Consider the following 22223-nt stretch of genomic DNA (forward strand, 5'->3'; position numbering starts at 1 on the left):
TATATATATATATATATATATATATATATAGGGCGAAATTTTGGAATTTTGGTCCAAAATGAATTAAATATTTTTTTTTAATTATTACCAAATTTCGACCAAAATTTCAGAATTTTGATTTTTGAAAGGTCCTAAACTGGTACCGAAACTGGAATTTTAAACCATGAGTGCGACAGGGGCTGTCTTGACTCCTAGTTAACACGGACACCAAAATTGCCGATGGGGGACACAAAAAAGCAGGAATTGCCAATTATGGAGAACTCTAACATCTTCGACCATTATTGAAGGGAGGGGGCGGAAATAGCTTAATGGGTTTGGTAACCCATTTTGAGAGTTTGATAACACCATTTAGAGGGTTGATAACCCCCTTTTAGAGACTTGATAACCCCATTTCCTCCCTTTCTAACAATTTTTCAAAAGAGTGTCCCCCCTGGCAATTCTCGTATTTTGGTGTCCCCCATTGGCAATTTTTCATCCTTTTAATGATGGGAAATGAAACTATTAGAAGTTACATTGGCATCCTTTTCTTGCAGGTGAGCCAATTTTTCTTCAAAATAACTTCTTGCAGGTGAGCCAATTTTTCATCCTTTTCTTGTCTTTTTCATCCCAGAAATGGGTATCAGTTGCAGGCCATGGTTCTTCTTTGCTGTTTTCATCTTCGCATCCTTCTCTTCAGAATCCCATCTTTCTATAGCTGTTGATACCATCTATCCAGGCCAATCACTCTCTGGAGACAAGACCATAATCTCTAAAGATGGCAAATTTGAATTGGGTTTCTTCTCTCCAGGTAACTCTCAGAAACATTACATTGGCATCTGGTACAAAAAAATCTCAAAAGTAACACCAGTATGGGTAGCAAATAGAGAAACACCCCTCCCTGACACTTCCTCAGAACTAAAAATCTCAGAAGATGGTAATCTAGTCCTCCAAAACCAGTCAAGCATCCTCATCTGGTCCACAAATTCAACTGTTAAAGCCTCAAATGGAACAGTCGTTGTGCTTCTTGACAATGGGAATCTAGTTTTGAGAGAACGGTCGGATTCCTCTGCTCTGATTTGGCAGAGTTTTGATCACCCAACTGATACATGGCTTCCTGAAGGATGGATGGGGCTGAACAAGATCACCGGAGAAAACCAGATTCTCACTTCATGGACCAGTTCTGAAAATCCAGCTCCTGGTCTATTTTCTTATGAGATCGACCCAGGAAACAGCAGTCAGGCTTTTATACTATGGAATGGATCAGACATCTACGGGAGCAGCGGGGATTGGAATGGGCATTTCTTCAGCAAAGTTCCCGAAATGGCAGTTCAGTTGTACTTCAAGTTCGGCTATATCAATGATGACAAGGTAAAGTATTCTAATTACTCAATAACTAATCCTCACATTACCTCCAGATTTGTGATGGATGTGTCAGGGCAAGTGAAGACATTAAACTGGATCGAGGAGAATAAACAGTGGCAATCAATTTTTTCTCTACCGAGAGACCGATGTGAAGTTTATTCTCTTTGTGGGCCTTTTGGTAGCTGCAGCCAGAGCGTGAGCTCCTGCACATGTTTGCAAGGTTTTGAACCAGCTTCCGTAAAAGATTGGAGCTTGAGTGACTTTTCTGGTGGATGTGTGAGGAAAACACCTTTGCAATGTGGAAATGATGGCTTTTGGAGGATGCATGATATGCAGTTGAGTATGTATGATATGCCGTTGCCTGTAAATCAACAACTTTTGACAGCTGGAAGCGCTGATGATTGTCGATCAGCTTGCTTGAATAACTGTTCTTGTACTGCCTATGCTTATGATAATAGTAGATGCTTCATATGGATTGGAGACATTTTGAATATGAGACAACTATCTACTGGTGACGGTAAGGTAGGAGATCTTTATCTCCGCCTTGCGGCTTCTGAGCTGCAAGGTTCTGCTTTTGAGCTCCCGCGTTCTTCAGGAGGTAAGAAGAAAGCAAATACAGGGTTGACTATAGGTGCAGCTGCAGGGGTTATGGTTTCCATAATGGGTATTGTTTTGGTTCTGATTTGGAGATGTCAGAGGGGAAGGGCCACTATAGCATCAAATGCAGTACATGGTTCTTTGGTATCACTTAGCTATAAAGATTTGAAGAGTGCCACCAAGAACTTCGCTGAAAAATTAGGGGGAGGAGGTTTCGGTTCAGTTTTTAAAGGGATTTTGCCTGATTCAACGTCCATAGCAGTAAAAAAACTCGAAGGCTTTCGACAAGGGGAGAAGCAATTCCGAGCAGAAGTGAGCACGATTGGGACAATTCAGCATGTTAATCTCATTCGCCTTCTCGGGTTCTGCTCTGAAGGTGATAAAAGACTGCTGATCTACGAATACATGCCAAAGGGTTCTTTAGACGGGCATCTGTTTCAAAGGGACTCCGGTATATTGGACTGGGCAACCAGATACCAAATTGCACTTGGAACAGCCAAAGGGTTAGCTTATCTCCATGAGAAATGCAAAGATTGCATCATACATTGCGACATAAAGCCAGAAAACATACTTTTGGATGATAAATTCTGCCCCAAGGTGGCAGACTTTGGTCTGGCAAAGGTCTTTGGGCGGGAGTTTAGCCGGGTGTTGACAACTATGAGAGGAACCAGAGGGTATCTCGCACCGGAATGGATTTTGGGCCTTGCTATCACATCAAAAGCTGATGTCTATAGCTACGGAATGCTTCTTTTTGAAATAATATCAGGCAAGAGAAACTTAGAACAATTTGAAGATGGGAAGGTTGGCTTTTTCCCTAGTTCGGCTTCGAAGAAAATAACCGAAGGTGAAGTTCTTTGCTTGTTGGATCACAGGTTGGGGAGTAATGCTAACACAGAAGAACTTGATAGGGTTTGTAAAGTTGCTTTTTGGTGTATTCAGGACAACGAGAATTCTAGACCAACCATGGGGGAGATTGTTCAAATTCTTGAGGGAGTTTTAGAGGTAAACATGCCTCCAATTCCAAGGACTATTCAAATCTTTGAAGAAGATCAAGAGAGTCTTGTGTTCTTTTTGGAATAAATGCTATTACAAATTCTATTATGTTCCGTGAATTCCTATGAAAATTACTACTCAATGAGAGTTTCATATTCTACACAGTAATGTTTTGCATGCTTTTATGGAAGATTAGCTTTCAATTTCTCTTTTTTCTTGGTAGTATGTCATTTGAGTGATAATATTATATCTAGGGCGCTGATAAATTCACCCACCTTTGCCGGTTGTAAAGCCGTGAAGACACATCCGGCACAACACTTTTGTACAGCCATTACAACACTTTTGTAAAACCAATACTTAACCTCCCCTCCCTCCCTCTCTCCAACACGAACTATAGGCAGGGCCAACGATTGATTTGTTTGAACAATTGGAGATCGGGCAAGTCTGATGTCGATCGATTAGTTCGGTTGGATGTTGATAGGGATAGCCTTGCTAGCTTTGATTTCCTTCTTCATTGAGGGAGTACGTGTTTGCGGGTCTATGTTTATCCTTGGTTCATGTATTGCTATTTTTATGTATTGACCATCACGGTCGCCTCTCTATTTAATGTAGCCAACTACGATTAAAAAAAAAATCAAATGAATATGGAAAAATGTCATCGATAGGGCCCTATTTGGATTGCATTGCAAGAAAAACATTTCAGGCAGAAATTTCTTTACTTTGCACAATTTTCTATACAATTTCAAGAAATATTTTTCTGCTGTTTGGTTTGCCAAACTTGGCAAGAAAAAAAAATTTCAAGAACATTTTTTCTAATGTTTGGTTTGCCAAGTTTGGAAAGGAATTTTTTCCTTTGGATGCTCACATTGAAAGCCAATGACTAATAAAACTAGAGGGGCACAACTTAGATTTCTAGTAAATTAAAAAAGGAGCCCAAATGTAGTATATAATTACACACTTATAAGGCTTGTGACCCCACAAGGATGGTCACGAGTGACCTACTACTGAGACCCACTTGGTAGAGGGCTGAATGGCAAAAAAAACACAATGGAGACCACATGTATCTTAATGGCTAGTCTATTATAATGGGCCTTGATGGAGGTCACAGTGATCTTATATACATATTTGTACATTTTTCATTTCTCATTATAACTTAAGAGTAGAAGAACCAAATATAAGTAATTGTAGACACCCCATTTTGACAAGGCCCTAAACCTGCATATTCGAATAAAATCCCGAGGTCAGGCGGAAAATGAATGAAATTAATCCGAGCAAAAGGGAATGTGGGGCCCGCTTGTGTGGGACCCGCTTTTGTGTGGGACCCGCTGATGTGGGGCCCGTTTGTGTGGGGCCCATTTGTGTGGGACCCGCTTGTGTGGGGCCCGCTGATGTGGGGCCCGCTGATGTGGGGCCCGTTTGTGTGGGACTCGCTTGTGTGGGGCCCGCTGGTGTGGGACCCGCTTGTGTGGGACCCGCTAATGTGGGATGCGCTTGTATTCAAAGAGAGAATAAGGACAGTCATCATTTCCTTTGTTTTTAAAATGGCCGGTAATGAGTATGTTTTTTTTTTTTTATTTTTTTTTATGGCATCCGATGCCATTTGTGATGATTGTTTTTATTTTTTTTTACGAAAAAATGAGAAAATGGGGAGGAAATGGGGGGACATGAGGGGGACAAAAAAACCCTCATTTTTCTCCCCTCATGAAGATTCATGATGAGTCTCGGACTCATGATGAGTCTCCCCCTGGTCTCTCGCATGAGGGGAGAACGAAGGAAAAAACCAAAAAGAAAAAAAAAGGAAATCGACAGTGGAGAAAAAGGGAGCAGAGGAGAAAAACCAGGGGGAAAAAAGAAAAAAAAAAGAAGAAAATCGGCAGAGAGAGAGATCCGGCCAGTCATCTTCTCCGGCGAATTCCTTGCCGGAATCCGATCGCACATCTCTCATTACCAGTCACCTTCTTCATCTCCATCTACGCCACAAGCGTCTCAGATCCGGCGGATCTCCGGCAAATTTCTCCCTTCTTCGGTCAGTATCATCGGATTCCGTCGATTTTTACTACCTCCTGCAATGATTCCATCTCCGGCCAAGATCCGAGGTCTGCAAATCTGAAAGGAGTGAGGATCAAGCTGCTGATTTCAAATCTTTCCGAGCTTTGATCATTTTTTTTAAACTCGATTAGCAGTCCATGTAAGTAGTTTCTCTTGAATGTTTGTTTTTGTTCTTGAGTTTTATTTGGAGGCTTGAGTTGCTTGTGATTGTAGACACCCCGCTGATGTGTGGGGCCCGCTGATGTGTGGGACCCGCTGATGTGTGGGGCCCGCTGCTGTGTGGGGCCCGCTGTGTGTAGGGCCCGCTGATGTGGGACCCGCTGATGTGGGGGACCCGCTGATGTGTCGGACCCGCTGATGTGTGGGGCCCGCTGCTGTGTGGGGCCCGCTGTGTGTGGGGCCCGCTGATGTGTGGGGCCTGCTGATGTGTGGGGCCCGCTGTGTGTGGGGCCCGCTGATGTGTGGGGCCCGCTGTGTGTGGGGCCCGCTGATGTGGGACCCGCTGGTGTGGGACCCGCTGATGTGTGGGACCCGCTGACGTGTGGGACCCGCTGACGTGTGGGACCCGCTGACGTGTGGGGCCCGCTGACGTGTGGGGCCCGCTGTGTGTGGGGCCCGCTGATGTGTGGGGCCCGCTGTGTGTGGGGCCCGCTGTGTGTGGGACCCGTTTATGTGGGGCCCGCTGACGTGTGGGGCCCGCTGACGTGTGGCCCGTTTGTGTGGTTTTCTTCTTTTTTTTTAGAGTCTGTCATAGAGAGTTTAGGATTCCGTCCTTCCATCTTTCAGAGTCAGTCTTCAGCATAGGAGTCAGTCCTTCAGTCTTTCAGGGGTCTGTCCTATCATCATAGGGGTTAGGATTCTGTCCATCCCCTCATCCAATCACGTGATTTTATTCACTCATGCAAGGTATAGGATGCTGTCCAACCCTTGCAGAGTTGTTATTCTGTTCATCCCCCCCGCAAAGCATAGGATGCTGTCCAACCTTTGCGGGATATCAGGAGTCTGTCCTCCACTTGTGATGATAGGATTTTGTCCTCTTGTGTCGAAAAAAATCAAAAACATCTGAAAAATCAAAAATCTCAAAAATCTCGAGTCATTAGAGTGTAGTTAGGAAAATCTGTTCCGAACTACGGATGGCTTGATCCCTAGCTGAGGGGTACGTAGGCAGCTCAGGCGTGCTGCTGGCATCCTGAGTGCAGTCACCATTTTTTTACACACCATTTTCACTTTCACTCTTTTTTATACCACTTTACCATTATTTCTCACATTTCCTTCCGAACTACGGATGGCTTGATCCCTAGCTGAGGGGTACGTAGGCAGCTCAGGCGTGCTGCTGGCATCCTGAGTGCAGTCACCATTTTCACACACTATTTTTACACCCTCTCACCTTTTCATCCACCCAAGTTCAGTCAAACCTTCTTAATAAATATTTCCAAACATTTCAAAACAAAAGCAAAAATGGGCAAGGATGGTGATTGCCAGGTCACTCGGAGCCCTCTTTTCATTCCATTTCCGGTTTTCATCGTGGTTTGCCGGTTTTATCGATTTTCCGACGTTTTTATCGCGTTTTGGGACGGGCGACGACGTAGCGTGGCCCCTTCGCAGGGATTGTCCTCGCTGAGCCCAACGATAGGCTATGACGATCGTGAGACCTATCCGATCTTCAGCGGATCAGGATTGTTGAGTTTGATTCATTGGACTCTCTGAGCCTATCGTATGCTCCCTTTTATTTTCCCTGGTATTCTCGGTCCTCATGTACCGTCGATTTATCGATTCATTTCTTTCCTCACATCTTTTGTTTATCGTGTGTTTGTCTTTGGTTCCTTGTGTGTTTACTTTTAGATTGCTTATTATTTGTGCGCTTAGTTTCACATGCTTAGCTGTGGCTATTTACTGCTTTTCGCTTACCATATCTGATATTGCTTGTTTAGCTGTAGCTGTGCATGCGGATGTTACTGCTTTCCTAGATGTGATGGGTTAGGAGTAGATGCGGTGAGTTAGGATTTGGATGTCTATTTTCTTTTGCCCATCCCAGGGTCATGCATGCTTAGATAGACGTTTTCTCGGGGATGCTCGTTCCCATTTCACATGATTTTCGCCCAAAATTCTTCAAAATTAATAATAAATGGCATAAGAGACCAGGTGCTAGCACTTGGGCGAATTGGGGGCGCCTAATCCCTTCCCCATTCGTCATCAGGCACGAACCCTTTGTATCTCTGGTTATCTGTTGCGACAGAGCACAGCATGGGATCCAGGGCCCACTTCCTTGGATGGCGACTCTTTCTTTGCTTAAGGTGCGTCTCGAATCCGGGCTAGTCCCCGAATCGAGAGGTATCTCACTTTACATCGCCGCTCATGCTGTGAGGGGCACTCTTTCGAGGGTTCCTTGGTGGGGCTCTCCTTCACGTGGATGATCTAGAGACTCGCGCGGGGGCCCGTCCCCTCACGCCCGTCCCGGATCTGGTTCCACAGGCTGGCGACTCTGCTGGGGAAATCTTGGAACATTGCCTAACTCTGTAAAAATGCCATCTTTATTAATTTAGAAGAAATTTGGGTCAAAACCAAGTTAAATGGGAACTTTATCGTTAGAAATCCAGGGGCACCAAGTAGGTGCGTAAATAAAACAAGGGATTCACACACTGCACATCATGCATCGTCATATTCTTTATTTCTTTATTTGTTTTCGTTATTGGCTCCACGGGATAGATTCGATGCGTGCCCGACTGGGATGTCATTACACCCTGATGGTACTGTTGAATCTATTTCCAAGCTATGCGCCGGTGCTGCAGCCGTAGACATTGGGCGTACTTTTGTCTACAGCAGCCGATGGGCAATGAAGCATACTATGTATAACATTGGGCGTACTTTTGTTATACATGTTAAGTATGTTTCATACGCATAGTACCCGATAGATTGAGTCCGGAGCCCTACTTTGTTTTATATATTATGTATATACTTACTGACTTAGTGAAACCCAACTAGGAAGTACCCGTGTTTATATACATATGTATTGTATTCATATGAGGACGAACATGTGTTGCTTACACATGTGAAGCCTAGAGTTAGGAGCCTTGTCCCATTTGTAGACTAGGGTAGCTCACCTTGCGTGGCTACAGCGCGGTCCTAGTACACTCATCAGTCTGTCACGAGTCAAGACCTCCTTGGCTCCGCTAGATTAGACTAGGGTTGGTGCCCCTGGTTAGGATGTATATATATATATATATATGTATATATATGTACATGTTTGTTATTAGATTAGGGTTTACTTCCTAGTTAAGTTTTCCTTCATAATCTAATCAATTATTCTTCTCTATCCATTCTGTGGATTATCATAAGATTCTTGGCTCTCTTAGCCATGATCTATCTCCCATGAGTCTGATCCTTTGATTGATCCTGATCAGACCGTGTTCCACATGTCGATTGTGAGTCTACCTTGCCATTATCATTATCGGAGTGTGTGTTCTTGCTGAGAACCCTGCTTTATCTTGACCATGACGGCATACTCTTCATGTTTAGTTGCTGAGACCCTCCTAGTATAGCCGTCATGCTGCCAATTTTTTTTAGAACCCTTGAGCGTAATCATTATCCTTTTGGGTTCATTGACAAACCATGTGCTTACCTTACCACATCTCCTGGTATAGCCGTTATGCTGCCGAATTTTCTCCAAATACCTTGAGTGTGGTCATCATCCTTTTAGGCTTGTTGACAAACCATGTACTTGTCGTACCACATCTTCATGTACAACCATTAAGCTGTCGGATTTTGATCCAAGGGAAGGATGTGTTGGCGCTACCTTTTGTCTCAACTTGCGCATTACATTGTCATGCGATTAATTCTCATTGAGCCTAGTGTTTATGGTGTCCATGACAGGAGTCTTAGTCACTCGTCTACCATCAACCCCAAAAAAGCTTTCATCTCTAAACTCGCTTGGTCTAGCCCACTATACCTTTTTCCTCTCACATTGCCCAGATGGCTGAGTATGCTGAAAGTCTCGTCCTGAGAGAAATGAGAGAGATGGTGATGACATCCATGACCTGATAGACAGGGATCCCCTCATTCTTCTTGAACTCAAATGCTTCTGAGAACCCTGCACATAACCGTGTTGCACCTCCTACACCCACCATGGGAATCTACCCTTTCAACCCTTCATAGATCTCACCACCTTTACCTGTACCACTTCTGGGCTGGAAAATGATTAGGAAGGGAAAAGAAAAATGTCAGAGCTTGAACTCCTTGAAAACATTATACCAGAGAAAGCCTTGCCATTGTCAGGTGCTCAAGGACAATTTGAGCTGGATCAACAGAAACCAAAGAGGCCCTCTCTTCTGAGATTCTAACTCCAGGATTGCTCTCTCCAATCATTATCAATGAAGGCACGTTGTCCTTGAACTTTCAGCGCCAATCCGTTGCCTCCGATGAAGTGTCTCATCTTTGAAATTTGTTTGGAAGAGTGTATACCAACCCTCCTGTCAAAGTTGGTAAGCCTAACCATGTCAATATCAATTCTACGTACGTTGTGTTTATTGGTCTCTCTCATTGTGAACCAATGTCCAATCTTTTGTTGAATTTGATGGAGAGCCTATCGTGGCGCGTCAAAAATCAATGTATGTACTTCAAACATTCAATGCAACGAACATTTGATTCCAGTGTCGTCATTATTCTTGTATATGTTCACTCTTGGATCTAATGTTAATAAACAAATTAAGACACTCTCCTCAGACGAGGATGCCGATGAAATTCTCCTCGAGATTTGAAAGCTGATCAAACGAGGGGAAGAGCGTCGAGCAAAGCCACTCGAAGATGAAATCGATACCGTGGATAGTGGTATCCAAATCCGAAACTCGGGAAATAAGGATTGGCAAAATCTCCCGAAGAACGCAAAGAATCGATAAACCTATTTAGAGGGTTCAAATAAGTGTTGCTTGGTCCTATGAGGATAAACCGGAAGCGTATCTTGACACTGTTCAACGTGAGTCACCCTCAGCTTTAGACATCGGGTCGAAAAAGCAAAAATTTCAAACGAAGAATACCAGACATCAAGTGAAGTTAATGAAAAATTGAGAGAAGACTTTCGGACAACAAAGTCATGAGCATAGAACATGAACCCCAAAAAGAATACTTAGGCTATACATTCCGATGGAATTTCAAGTTAGAACATTCAAGGAGTAGGGGCCTCCCCGACATCCAATAAAAAAAAAGAAGGATAGAATCCAGAGAAGAAAGGAGAGGGGAGCATGCCCCACGTCAACTCCTCAAGAACGTCAGAATCTCAAAAAGCAGAGCTGATAAATAGATTGAAAATTTCAAAATCATCTTCAGCATTTAGAGAAGACCCAGAGTCGTAGAATCCCGAATATCAGTGCGAGATCTCAAAGACAAAGTGGGAATTCAATCAGTCTAGCTTGCACAGTGCAGATGAAGTCTTGCCAGGAAATGCCGCCAGATTCCTCAAAAAAAAAAAAAAAAAGAAAAAGAGAAAAAGTTCAAAGCCATTGAACCTTAGCCATTCAAGAAGCTTGTATGCCAAAACACCAGAAGGCCATCATTGGACGCCTGAGCCTTAAATGCCAAAATCCCAAGTTTAAAAAAAAATCCTTTTGCAAACACCTTCGAGCCTCAACAAAATCAAACATTATTTTCAAGCACCCACAAACCAGGGGTAGTTCGTTTCGAACTACGTCTGACCTGATCCCTTTCTATAGGGTACGTAGGCAACCTGATCAATTCAGGTTCGGTCAACCTTTGGAATAAAAGTCAAATTATTCCCTTTCAACCTTTGGAATAAAAATCAAATTATTCCCTTTCAACTTTTGAGCTTAAAGCCAAATCATTGTGTTCCAAACCCCAGCAAACTACGCGGACCTGATCCTCCATTTTTGGGGTACTTAGGCAACCTGACCAATCCAGGTTCGGTTGAAACTTTGAAATCCAAAGGAAATATCCAACCCTTTTGAACCCAATCCCGCCTAGAAAGTCCTTCTGGTGAACAAGCAGAGGTTCAAAGTCAAAAAAAAAAAAAAAAAAAAACGATGGAGTCTGAAGACCCGCTAGGCTGAAAACCCGAGAGGGCGGTCTAGGCAAAATTTAGGGTCATTCACCCGCTAAGTTGACAACTGAAAAGTCGGCTTAGGCAAAAATTAGGGTATCAAGCCCGCTGGATTGAAAACCCGAAAGGGCGAACCAGGCAAAAGTTAGGGCAAACGGTCCGTCAGATTGAAAACCTGAAAAGGCAATCTGGTCAATGGCAATGACTTCCAACGAAAAAGCGAATCATCAAGATGGAGAAACAGTCTTCAACCAGGGCAAAATCTCGGAGTCCAAGTAGTGCCAGCAAGATTACTTTAACATTCCTCTAAACTAGGGGCATTGAAACCGAGCAATCCGAAAGGGATAATAACCATGACGGAAACACCGAAAGAGGAGAGTAGTGCCTCTTGACATGGTCTTCGAAATACTCTAAGAGTGGCTAAGCCATACCCTTGAAAAATAACACATCAGATCCAAGAGTGAGTCGAAAGCGAGTCGAGTCCTTAAAGCAAAAAGAGTCTTCTTTGATTGAGTCCTTGGAAATCTGTTCCTCCTTCATATTTGTGGTCCCTTTCCTTGCAAAGTCCAAACTGTCGGGTGCTGGAAGAATGGGAGCGTGTCTTCCAAAATGCAAAGAAAATTCAGAGTAAATCCTGGTTTAGGTATCAGAAGGGGCGAGAGACATCTTATTCAAACCTACCAGAGACCTTAAGCCTCCAAAAGTTAGCAATACGAAAGAAGGGATTCTCAGACTCGGCCATCATGGTGATTGTCCTACTCTCTCCATACAAAAAAAAAAAAAACTGTGCAACCTCAAGCCTTCATGAAATGAAACATCTTTTCTTCAACCATCATTGTCCTGCCTCCTTAAAACTCCTGTCATGGAAACACAATATACTAGGGGCATCTTTTATGACTCGCGTCATAAAAGATGTCAAGCACACAAAGGCAATCAGTAATAAGGCCTCCAGCAAGTTAAGATAAGAGGGGTACGAGCACATCTCAAGCCAAACCTCTAAACTCCTCAGTTGATTCCACTCTTCAGAAGAGTCAATTCTCCAAGAAAATCAGTTTCCCTAGCGAAGTCTAGAATGTGCTCACGCAGCCTTCAATCTCCAGCAGAATTCAGTTCTCTCAGAAGAAGTGGTCAATACTCAGAACCTCAGCAGATCATGTGAGCCTGGTCCTCAGTAAAGAACTCGCACTCCCATTTTCTCGGCAAGAGACAAAATAATTTTCAAAGGAATCAATCTGAATCAATAAATCAATCAATCAAAATCAAAAGAAATATCCATCCCTTCCAAAGTCCCCTGAGGCATCCCATACGTGTAAGACCCCTGAGGCATTCCATCCGTGTAAGACCCCTGAGGCATCCCATCCGTGTAAGACCCCTGAGGCATCCCATCTGTGTAAGACCCCTGAGGCATCATCCGTGTAAGACCCCTGAGGCATCATCTGTGTAAGACCCCTGAGGCATCCTATCCGTGTAAGACCCCTGAGGCATCCCATCTGTGTAAGACCCCTGAGGCATCATCCGTGTAAGTCTCCCTGAGAGCATCCAACCAAAGTCTCCCTGAGAGCACCTCACTAAAGTCTCCCTGAGAGCATCCAACCAAAGTCTCCCTGAGAGCATCCAACCAAAGCCTCCCTGAGAGCATCCAACCAAAGTCTCCCTGAGAGCACCCAACTAAAGTCTCCCTGAGAGCACCCAACCAAAGTCTCCCTGAGAGCACCCAACTAAAGTCTCCCTGAGAGCACCGCACTAAAGTCTCCCTGAGAGCATCCAACCAAAGTCTCCCTGAGAGCACCTCACTAAAGTCTCCCTGAGAGCACCCAACCAAAGTCTCCCTGAGAGCACCTCACTAAAGTCTCCCTGAGAGCACCCAACTAAAGTCTCCCTGAGAGCACCCAACCAAAGTCTCCCTGAGAGCACCCAACTAAAGTCTCCCTGAGAGCACCCAACCAAAGTCTCCCTGAGAGCACCCAACTAAAGTCTCCCTGAGAGCACCGCACTAAAGTCTCCCTGAGAGCATCCAACCAAAGTCTCCCTGAGAGCACCTCACTAAAGTCTCCCTGAGAGCACCCAACCAAAGTCTCCCTGAGAGCACCTCACTAAAGTCTCCCTGAGAGCACCTCACCAAAGTCTCCCTGAGAGCACCTCACTAAAGTCTCCCTGAGAGCACCCAACCAAAGTCTCCCTGAGAGCACCTCACTAAAGTCTCCCTGAGAGCACCTCACTAAAGTCTCCCTGAGAGCACCTCACCAAAGTCTCCCTGAGAGCACCCAACCAAAGTCTCCCTGAGAGCACCCGCACTAAAGTCTCCCTGAGAGCACCTCACCAAAGTCTCCCTGAGAGCACCTCACTAAAGTCTCCCTGAGAGCACCCACCCAAAGTCTCCCTGAGAGCACCCACCCAAAGTCTCCCTGAGAGCATTCAACCAAAGTCTCCCTGAGAGCACCTCACTAAAGTCTCCCTGAGAGCACCTCACCAAAGTCTCCCTGAGAGCACCCAACCAAAGTCTCCCTGAGAGCACCTCACTAAAGTCTCCCTTAGAGCACCCATTCCGCTGTGTTCATCTGTCAAGATGCTGTCTTCTCAGATCCCGATTCAGGTTTGATCATGATGCTGTCTAATCATTTCGCTATATTCATCTGTCAAGATGCTGTCTTTTCAGATCCCAATTTCGGTTTGATCATGATGCTGTCTAATCATTCTGCTGTGTTCATCTGTCAAGATGCTGTCTTCTCAGATCCCAATTCAGGTTTGATCATGATAACTGTCTAATCATTCCGCAACGTTCGTCTGTCAAGATGCTGTCTTCTCAGATCTCAATCCCGGTTTGATCATGATAACTGTTTAATCATTCTGCTGTGTTCATCTGTCAAGATGCTGTCTTCTCAGATCCCAATTCAGGTTTGATCATGATAACTGTCTAATCATTCCGCAACGTTCGTCTGTCAAGATGCTGTCTTCTCAGATCTCAATCCCGGTTTGATCATGATAACTGTCTAATCATTCCGCTTCGTTCATCTGTCAAGATGCTGTCTTCTCAGATCCCAGGTTTGATCATGATAACTGTCTAATCATTCCGCTTCGTTCATCTGTCAAGATGCTGTCTTCTCATATCCCAATTCAGGTTTGATCATGATAACTGTCTAATCATTCCGCAACGTTCGTCTGTCAAGATGTTGTCTTCTCAGATCTCAATCCAGGTTTGATCATGATAACTGTCTAATCATTCCGCTTCGTTCATCTGTCGAGATGCTGTCTTCTCAGATCCCAGGTTTGATCATGATAACTGTCTAATCATTCCGCAACGTTCGTCTGTCAAGATGCTGTCTTCTCAGATCTCAATCCAGGTTTGATCATGATGCTGTCTAATCATTCCGCTGTGTTCATCTGTTAAGATGCTGTCTTCTCAGATCCCAATTCAGGAATGATCAAGATGCTGTCTAATCATTTCATTCTGCAATTTGTGAGAGTCTGTCTCACTCCCCCTTGAGAGTCCATCTCAGTTTTTTTTTCGAGATTCTGTCTCGTCAATCCATCTTATCATTCCCTCTCGATGAGAATCTGTCTCGTCGCGTCAATCCATCTTATCATTCCCTCTCGACGAGAATCTGTCTCGTCGATCCATCTCGTCACCCTCTTGCATCACTTCCGTTCGAAATCTTGGGCCAGTCAAAATGTGTTGTCTGCTCGGCTTTGGCTTTCGTGCGACAAGCACACTCTGCCAAAGAGGGGCATCTGTAGACACCCCATTTTGACAAGGCCCTAAACCTGCATATTCGAATAAAATCCCGAGGTCAGGCGGAAAATGAATGAAATTAATCCGAGCAAAATGGAATGTGGGGCCCGCTTGTGTGGGACCCGCTTTTGTGTGGGACCCGCTGATGTGGGGCCTGTTTGTGTGGGGCCCATTTGTGTGGGACCCGCTTGTGTGGGGCCCGCTGATGTGGGACCCGCTTGTGTGGGACCCGCTAATGTGGGATGCGCTTGTATTCAAAGAGAGAATAAGGACAGTCATCATTTCCTTTGTTTTTAAAATGGCCGGTAATGAGTATGTTTTTTTTTTATTATTTTTTTTTATGGCATCCGATGCCATTTGTGATGATTGTTTTTATTTTTTTTTACGAAAAAATGAGAAAATGGGGAGGAAATGGGGGGACATGAGGGGGACAAAAAAACCCTCATTTTTCTCCCCTCATGAAGACTCATGATGAGTCTCCCCCTGGTCTCTCGCATGAGGGGAGAACGAAGGAAAAAACCAAAAAGAAAAAAAAAGGAAATCGACAGTGGAGAAAAAGGGAGCAGAGGAGAAAAACCAGGGGGAAAAAAGAAAAAAAAAAGAAGAAAATCGGCAGAGAGAGAGATCCGGCCAGTCATCTTCTCCGGCGAATTCCTTGCCGGAATCCGATCGCACATCTCTCATTACCAGTCACCTTCTTCATCTCCATCTACGCCACAAGCGTCTCAGATCCGGCGGATCTCCGGCAAATTTCTCCCTTCTTCGGTCAGTATCATCGGATTCCGTCGATTTTTACTACCTCCTGCAATGATTCCATCTCCGGCCAAGATCCGAGGTCTGCAAATCTGAAAGGAGTGAGGATCAAGCTGCTGATTTCAAATCTTTCCGAGCTTTGATCATTTTTTTTAAACTCGATTAGCAGTCCATGTAAGTAGTTTCTCTTGAATGTTTGTTTTTGTTCTTGAGTTTTATTTGGAGGCTTGAGTTGCTTGTGATTGTAGACACCCCGCTGATGTGTGGGGCCCGCTGATGTGGGACCCGCTGATGTGTGGGACCCGCTGATGTGTGGGGCCCGCTGCTGTGTGGGGCCCGCTGTGTGTAGGGCCCGCTGATGTGGGACCCGCTGATGTGTGGGACCCGCTGATGTGTGGGGCCCGCTGCTGTGTGGGGCCCGCTGCTGTGTGGGGCCCGCTGTGTGTGGGGCCCGCTGTGTGTGGGCCCGCTGATGTGTGGGGCCTGCTGATGTGTGGGGCCTGCTGTGTGTGGGGCCTGCTGTGTGTGGGGCCTGCTGATGTGTGGGGCCCGCTGGCGTGGGGCCCGCTGGCGTGGGGCCCGCTGATGTGGGACCCGCTGATGTGGGACCCGCTGCTGTGTGGGGCCCGCTGTGTGTGGGGCCCGCTGATGTGTGGGGCCTGCTGATGTGTGGGGCCCGCTGTGTGTGGGGCCCGCTGATGTGTGGGACCCGCTGATGTGTGGGGCCCGCTGTGTGTGGGGCCCGCTGATGTGTGGGGCCCGCTGTGTGTGGGACCCGCTGTGTGTGGGACCCGTTTATGTGGGGCCCGCTGACGTGTGGGGCCCGCTGACGTGTGTCCCGTTTGTGTGGTTTTCTTTTTTTTTTTTAGAGTCTGTCATAGAGAGTTTAGGATTCCGTCCTTCCATCTTTCAGAGTCAGTCTTCAGCATAGGAGTCAGTCCTTCAGTCTTTCAGGGGTCTGTCCTATCATCATAGGGGTTAGGATTCTGTCCATCCCCTCATCCAATCACGTGATTTTATTCACTCCTGCAAGGTATAGGATGCTGTCCAACCCTTGCAGAGTTGTTATTCTGTTCATCCCCCCCGCAAAGCATAGGATGCTGTCCAACCTTTGCGGGATATCAGGAGTCTGTCCTCCACTTGTGATGATAGGATTTTGTCCTCTTGTGTCGAAAAAAATCAAAAACATCTGAAAAATCAAAAATCTCAAAAATCTCGAGTCATTAGAGTGTAGTTAGGAAAATCTGTTCCGAACTACGGATGGCTTGATCCCTAGCTGAGGGGTACGTAGGCAGCTCAGGCGTGCTGCTGGCATCCTGAGTGCAGTCACCATTTTTTTACACACCATTTTCACTTTCACTCTTTTTTATACCACTTTACCATTATTTCTCACATTTCCTTCCGAACTACGGATGGCTTGATCCCTAGCTGAGGGGTACGTAGGCAGCTCAGGCGTGCTGCTGGTATCCTGAGTGCAGTCACCATTTTCACACACTATTTTTACACCCTCTCACCTTTTCATCCACCCAAGTTCAGTCAAACCTTCTTAATAAATATTTCCAAACATTTCAAAACAAAAGCAAAAATGGGCAAGGATGGTGATTGCCAGGTCACTCGGAGCCCTCTTTTCATTCCATTTCCGGTTTTCATCGTGGTTTGCCGGTTTTATCGATTTTCCGACGTTTTTATCGCGTTTTGGGACGGGCGACGACGTAGCGTGGCCCCTTCGCAGGGATTGTCCTTGCTGAGCCCAACGATAGGCTATGACGATCGTGAGACCTATCCGATCTTCAGCGGATCAGGATTGTTGAGTTTGATTCATTGGACTCTCTGAGCCTATCGTATGCTCCCTTTTATTTTCCCTGGTATTCTCGGTCCTCATGTACCGTCGATTTATCGATTCATTTCTTTCCTCACATCTTTTGTTTATCGTGTGTTTGTCTTTGGTTCCTTGTGTGTTTACTTTCAGATTGCTTATTATTTGTGCGCTTAGTTTCACATGCTTAGCTGTGGGTATTTACTGCTTTTCGCTTACCATATCTGATATTGCTTGTTTAGCTGTAGCTGTGCATGCGGATGTTACTGCTTTCCTAGATGTGATGGGTTAGGAGTAGATGCGGTGAGTTAGGATTTGGATGTCTATTTTCTTTTGCCCATCCCAGGGTCATGCATGCTTAGATAGACGTTTTCTCGGGGATGCTCGTTCCCATTTCACATGATTTTCGCCCAAAATTCTTCAAAATTAATAATAAATGGCATAAGAGACCAGGTGCTAGCACTTGGGCGAATTGGGGGCGCCTAATCCCTTCCCCATTCGTCATCAGGCACGAACCCTTTGTATCTCTGGTTATCTGTTGCGACAGAGCACAGCATGGGATCCAGGGCCCACTTCCTTGGATGGCGACTCTTTCTTTGCTTAAGGTGCGTCTCGAATCCGGGCTAGTCCCCGAATCGAGAGGTATCTCACTTTACATCGCCGCTCATGCTGTGAGGGGCACTCTTTCGAGGGTTCCTTGGTGGGGCTCTCCTTCACGTGGATGATCTAGAGACTCGCGCGGGGGCCCGTCCCCTCACGCCCGTCCCGGATCTGGTTCCACAGTAATAAGGTGAACTTTGAGAATTTAGGTAATAAGCATATTTTCGTCTTCACTTTTGCAAGTCATACACATCTGAGACAAGTCATAGAGATATTTTCATCTCCATAAAAACTTCACTTATGGCAATTGAACACAAACTGTGGCAAGCTTGTAATAAAACAAGAAGACCAAAAATGGAGAAGTTTCAATCCAATTCACATTTCACTTTCAATAACAGTTAAAAGCATGTAAGATTAGATTCTCCAGTGTATTTTCAAAAGAATAGATGGAGGGATTTCAATCCAGAACCTGTCAGATGTAAAAATAAAACAAGAGCAAAAGGAAAATGAAAACCCAAGAACTTCTCAAATTGAAACAATATTCAAGAAGAATGAAAACACATATAAGATCGACATTAAGAAGACAAAAAAATCCCATGAAAACACAAGTAGAACGAAAACCCATGAATGTACCATTTTACATTTTTTGATACAATATTAAATATAAATCAACAAGACCAAAAACCCCAAGGAACGAACAGACCGAAAACTCCAAGAAAACGAACAAATGAAGACATATAAAACAAACCCTAGAGTCAAGAAGAATAAGAAGAGCACCATGCACGAGGAGCGAGAAATTGAATTGTTTCCAGCGAGAGATAGAGACCGTTCCGAGACTTTTCTTAATCTAGGTTTTAGAAATCCAAGGACGGGAGAGAGATTTATAATCTAGCTTTGTCTTCTTGGATTTTTGCCTTATTCACCGTTAGATTGTTATTATCATTTGGATGATTATGAATTTTTTAGGTTATCGAATCGCCGGTGGATCCCACCACTATAAAGGTTCCAACATTTGGATGTCAAATGTGGTCCCGTACTCCCATCCCGATTATTTTCCACGTCCTTTGCCGGTGACAGTACGCAGTCGCACCAAGAAAATAATACACAAAACGAGCCACCCATGTAGACAGACCTAACTACGTTGACTCGTATTTGAGGAAACACCACGCGTGACCTTCTTTAATAAGCGGAATGATATTGTGTGAAGCTCTTACTATAAGACACGCAGAGATGGAGCTTTGCATGGGCCCACTCATAAGAAGTCGGCATGATCCTGACCCTCCATCATTGCTAGTCTAGACTGTCTAACCTTTGGAAGGCAGGACTAGAATGTGCATCGTCGCTTCATTTTTTATTTTTCCAAACAATCGAATTGGATCACGGTAGGGCCTACTAAATGAAGGGTCTGGATCATGAGAATATGCTGAATATGCTGTAGGTAGGCCCAGATTAGGCTTCTCATGTGCTTCTCTTGCTAGTACATCTCGTAGTATTATTGTCCATTTTTATGTTGAAAAGTCTGCAACTGAACTGTGGAAAGAATGGAAAGATGATTTCAGCTTCTTGTGTGGGTTGTTCTAAGCTTCTAGCCCATGACATTTCGTCGCAAAATTACGGAAATGCCATACATTTCGTAGCCTCGAAGCTAAAATGAGGAAAATGTCTTTGCTTGCAATTTGCAATCCCACGTTCCAACTTATCAGTTGTCTTTCCTTCCTTATTTTTTCGAATATGGTGACCAAATACATAATTTATAGCAGAATATTATGTACAAAATATAATCTATGGTATATTAAAACGGATTTGCTATCGTCCAACGCATGAGAGAGCAGGCATATTGGCTTAAGATTTTGTCTAATCCATTCAATTCATCTGAGGTGGGTGCTCTCTCATGCAACAGACGCTCCGTGAAATGCCTTCTGCGATGGACGCTAGCAAATCCCATGTTAAAAAGAACAGATTTTTCTGGATACGGGCGCCAAAAGAATATTTTTAATCATTATTTTTAGGGAAAATTATTAAAAAAAATGTAAAGTTTTACATTTATTATGAATCAAGGGTAGCGTTTTCAAAATCATCAAAAAAGGGCTGTACGGTATGTTTGGGGAAATGTCAAGAATACCCTTTATGTGAAAAAGGGTTTTTTAACCCATCTCTTTTTACTCCTCTCTCTCTCTCTCTCTCTCTCTCTCTCTCGCCTGGAAGTGCGATTTCTCGCCGGGACGAATTTTTTTTGCCGGAATCCGTCGTTTACCGCCGGAATTTGCGTTGCAACTCTGTGAAGTTATTTTTTAAAACAAGGTTTCGTATTCACGAGGGTTTTTTGAAATTATATCAGGAAGGAAAACACAAAACAATCTAAGCATGGGACTGTTGATTTTTTCCCTATTGTTGCTGCTTCCAAAACATTCGAAGGAGAGGTATTCTGCTTATTAGATGAAAGGTTGGAGGGTAAAGCAGACATGGAAGAACTGGAGAGAGCATGTAGAGTTGCTTGTTGGTGCATACAAGAGGATGAGTCTTGTAGGCCATCTATGGGAGAGGTTATTCAAGCACTGGAGGGAGTTCTAGAAGTGAAAGTCCTTCAGGTTCCGACATCTCTCCGGCGACTTGCACAAGATTATGAGAGCACAGTATACTCGGATTCATCGTCTGATGAAAGTTGTACTTATCTTATGGTGAATGCCTCTGTCTAATTCTCACTCCATGAGATAGAAGCAGTGAATCATGGTGGGTTTTCAATTTCTCAAGTTCTATTGGAGTGATTGAGATTCAGATTAGTTTTAAATCTTTGTAGTAGCTTAGTCTATATTAGTTTTATTTGGATGTACATTGTTTTATGATTTTATTGTAGTTCTTATGAAAATAAGAGGAGAGGCTTCATGTATATGATCACAGAATGGTTTGAGCTTTAGATTTCTTCTGCCTGATTTGGGTATTTGATTTTACGGAGGGAAATGGCATTTCAACTCACTTTCCCAGCAGTTTCACTGCCTTTTGTTTGTCTTTTCATGAAAATGACTATTTTCAAGGAAAGACATAAAAGGAAGAGGTGAGAATCAAGCTTTTTTAGGAAAAGATAAAACAAAATGCGTGGATATATTATGAGATTTTATATGGTGTGAGCCATATTAAAAAGTACTGTACGGACCACAATATAGGATGATCCAAACCGTCCATGTGATGGGCCACAGTGTAAATAGGTTGTGCCCAAAACATTATTTCTATGGGATGATCCCAACCCTCTGATCTACAGCGGAACTGCAGATTATGGAAACCTCTATAGATCGAAGGGCTAAGATCATCCCATGGAAATGATTTTTGGGGAACAACCTGTGTTCCATCACATGGATGGTTTGGATCATTTTGTGATGTAGTCGGTACAATACTTTTTAAAAAATACGGGATTATAAGGGCTTACACCATATAAAAACTCCATATAAAATTTCCTTCCCAAGGAAGGGTAATGTTTGATCTCTTATGGATTTCTTGGAAATGAAACAACTGGCTCAACGCACTTAGATGTTCTTGACCAAAGATTTGTGGTTTGGACACACATAAGTACCGTGACCGAAACCGGACATCCCGTGGGCCACCACACCAGGTCAGATAGCTGTCTAAATGGGCCCAATATGTATGAGCAATGGTCCAAAACAGAATGTGAAACCGTTGTCATTTTTTTTTTGTTCTTTAACTTCGAAAGCTACAAATCAAATGGTCACAAAAGTCCGATCAAGCTGGCGTGACTGGTGCAAATTTTCCCCAGCCATGTGAAAGCCGTGAGCTACGTGTTGTAGGAGGCAAAGTATCTAATTAACCCTCCACGAATGGTGATGAAGTACGTGGGCTGAAACTGGAATTTTAAACCATGAGTGCGACAGTGGCCGTCTTGACTCCGAGTCAACACGGACACCAAAATTGCGGATGGGGGACACTAAAAAGCAGGATGGGGAACACAAAAAAGCAGGAATTGCCAAACGGGGGACACAATTTTGAAAAATTGTTAAAGAGGGTTATAACCCCCTTCTGAGAGTTTGATAACCCCATTTAGAGGGTTGATAACCCCCTTTTAGAGACTTGATAACCACATTTCGTCCCTTTCTAACAATTTTTCTAAAGAGCGTCCCCCGCTGGCAATTCTCGTATTTTGGCGTCCTCCATTAGCAATTTTTCATCCTTTTAGAAGTAGTTGCTTTGAAACTGACCCTGGCTTTGTTCATTTTTTTTCAAATCGTAGGAAGGTAGACCTTGACTCTGGACCATGACTTCATTTTTAGACCATCGATCGGACAGTTGGG

General features: G+C 44.2%; 1 pseudogene; it reads left to right on the top strand.

Annotated features, from left to right (window-relative positions):
- The first annotated feature begins 612 nt into the window (after positions 1 to 612).
- On the top strand, positions 613 to 20621 carry LOC143885607 (G-type lectin S-receptor-like serine/threonine-protein kinase At2g19130 pseudogene; annotated as a pseudogene).
- The last annotated feature ends 1602 nt before the right edge of the window (positions 20622 to 22223 follow it).

The sequence above is a fragment of the Tasmannia lanceolata genome, unplaced genomic scaffold (assembly GCF_043159265.1).
Source record: "Tasmannia lanceolata isolate RefF3 unplaced genomic scaffold, GAP_Taslan_0.1 ptg000008l, whole genome shotgun sequence".
In the NCBI taxonomy this organism is placed as follows: Eukaryota; Viridiplantae; Streptophyta; class Magnoliopsida; order Canellales; family Winteraceae; genus Tasmannia; species Tasmannia lanceolata.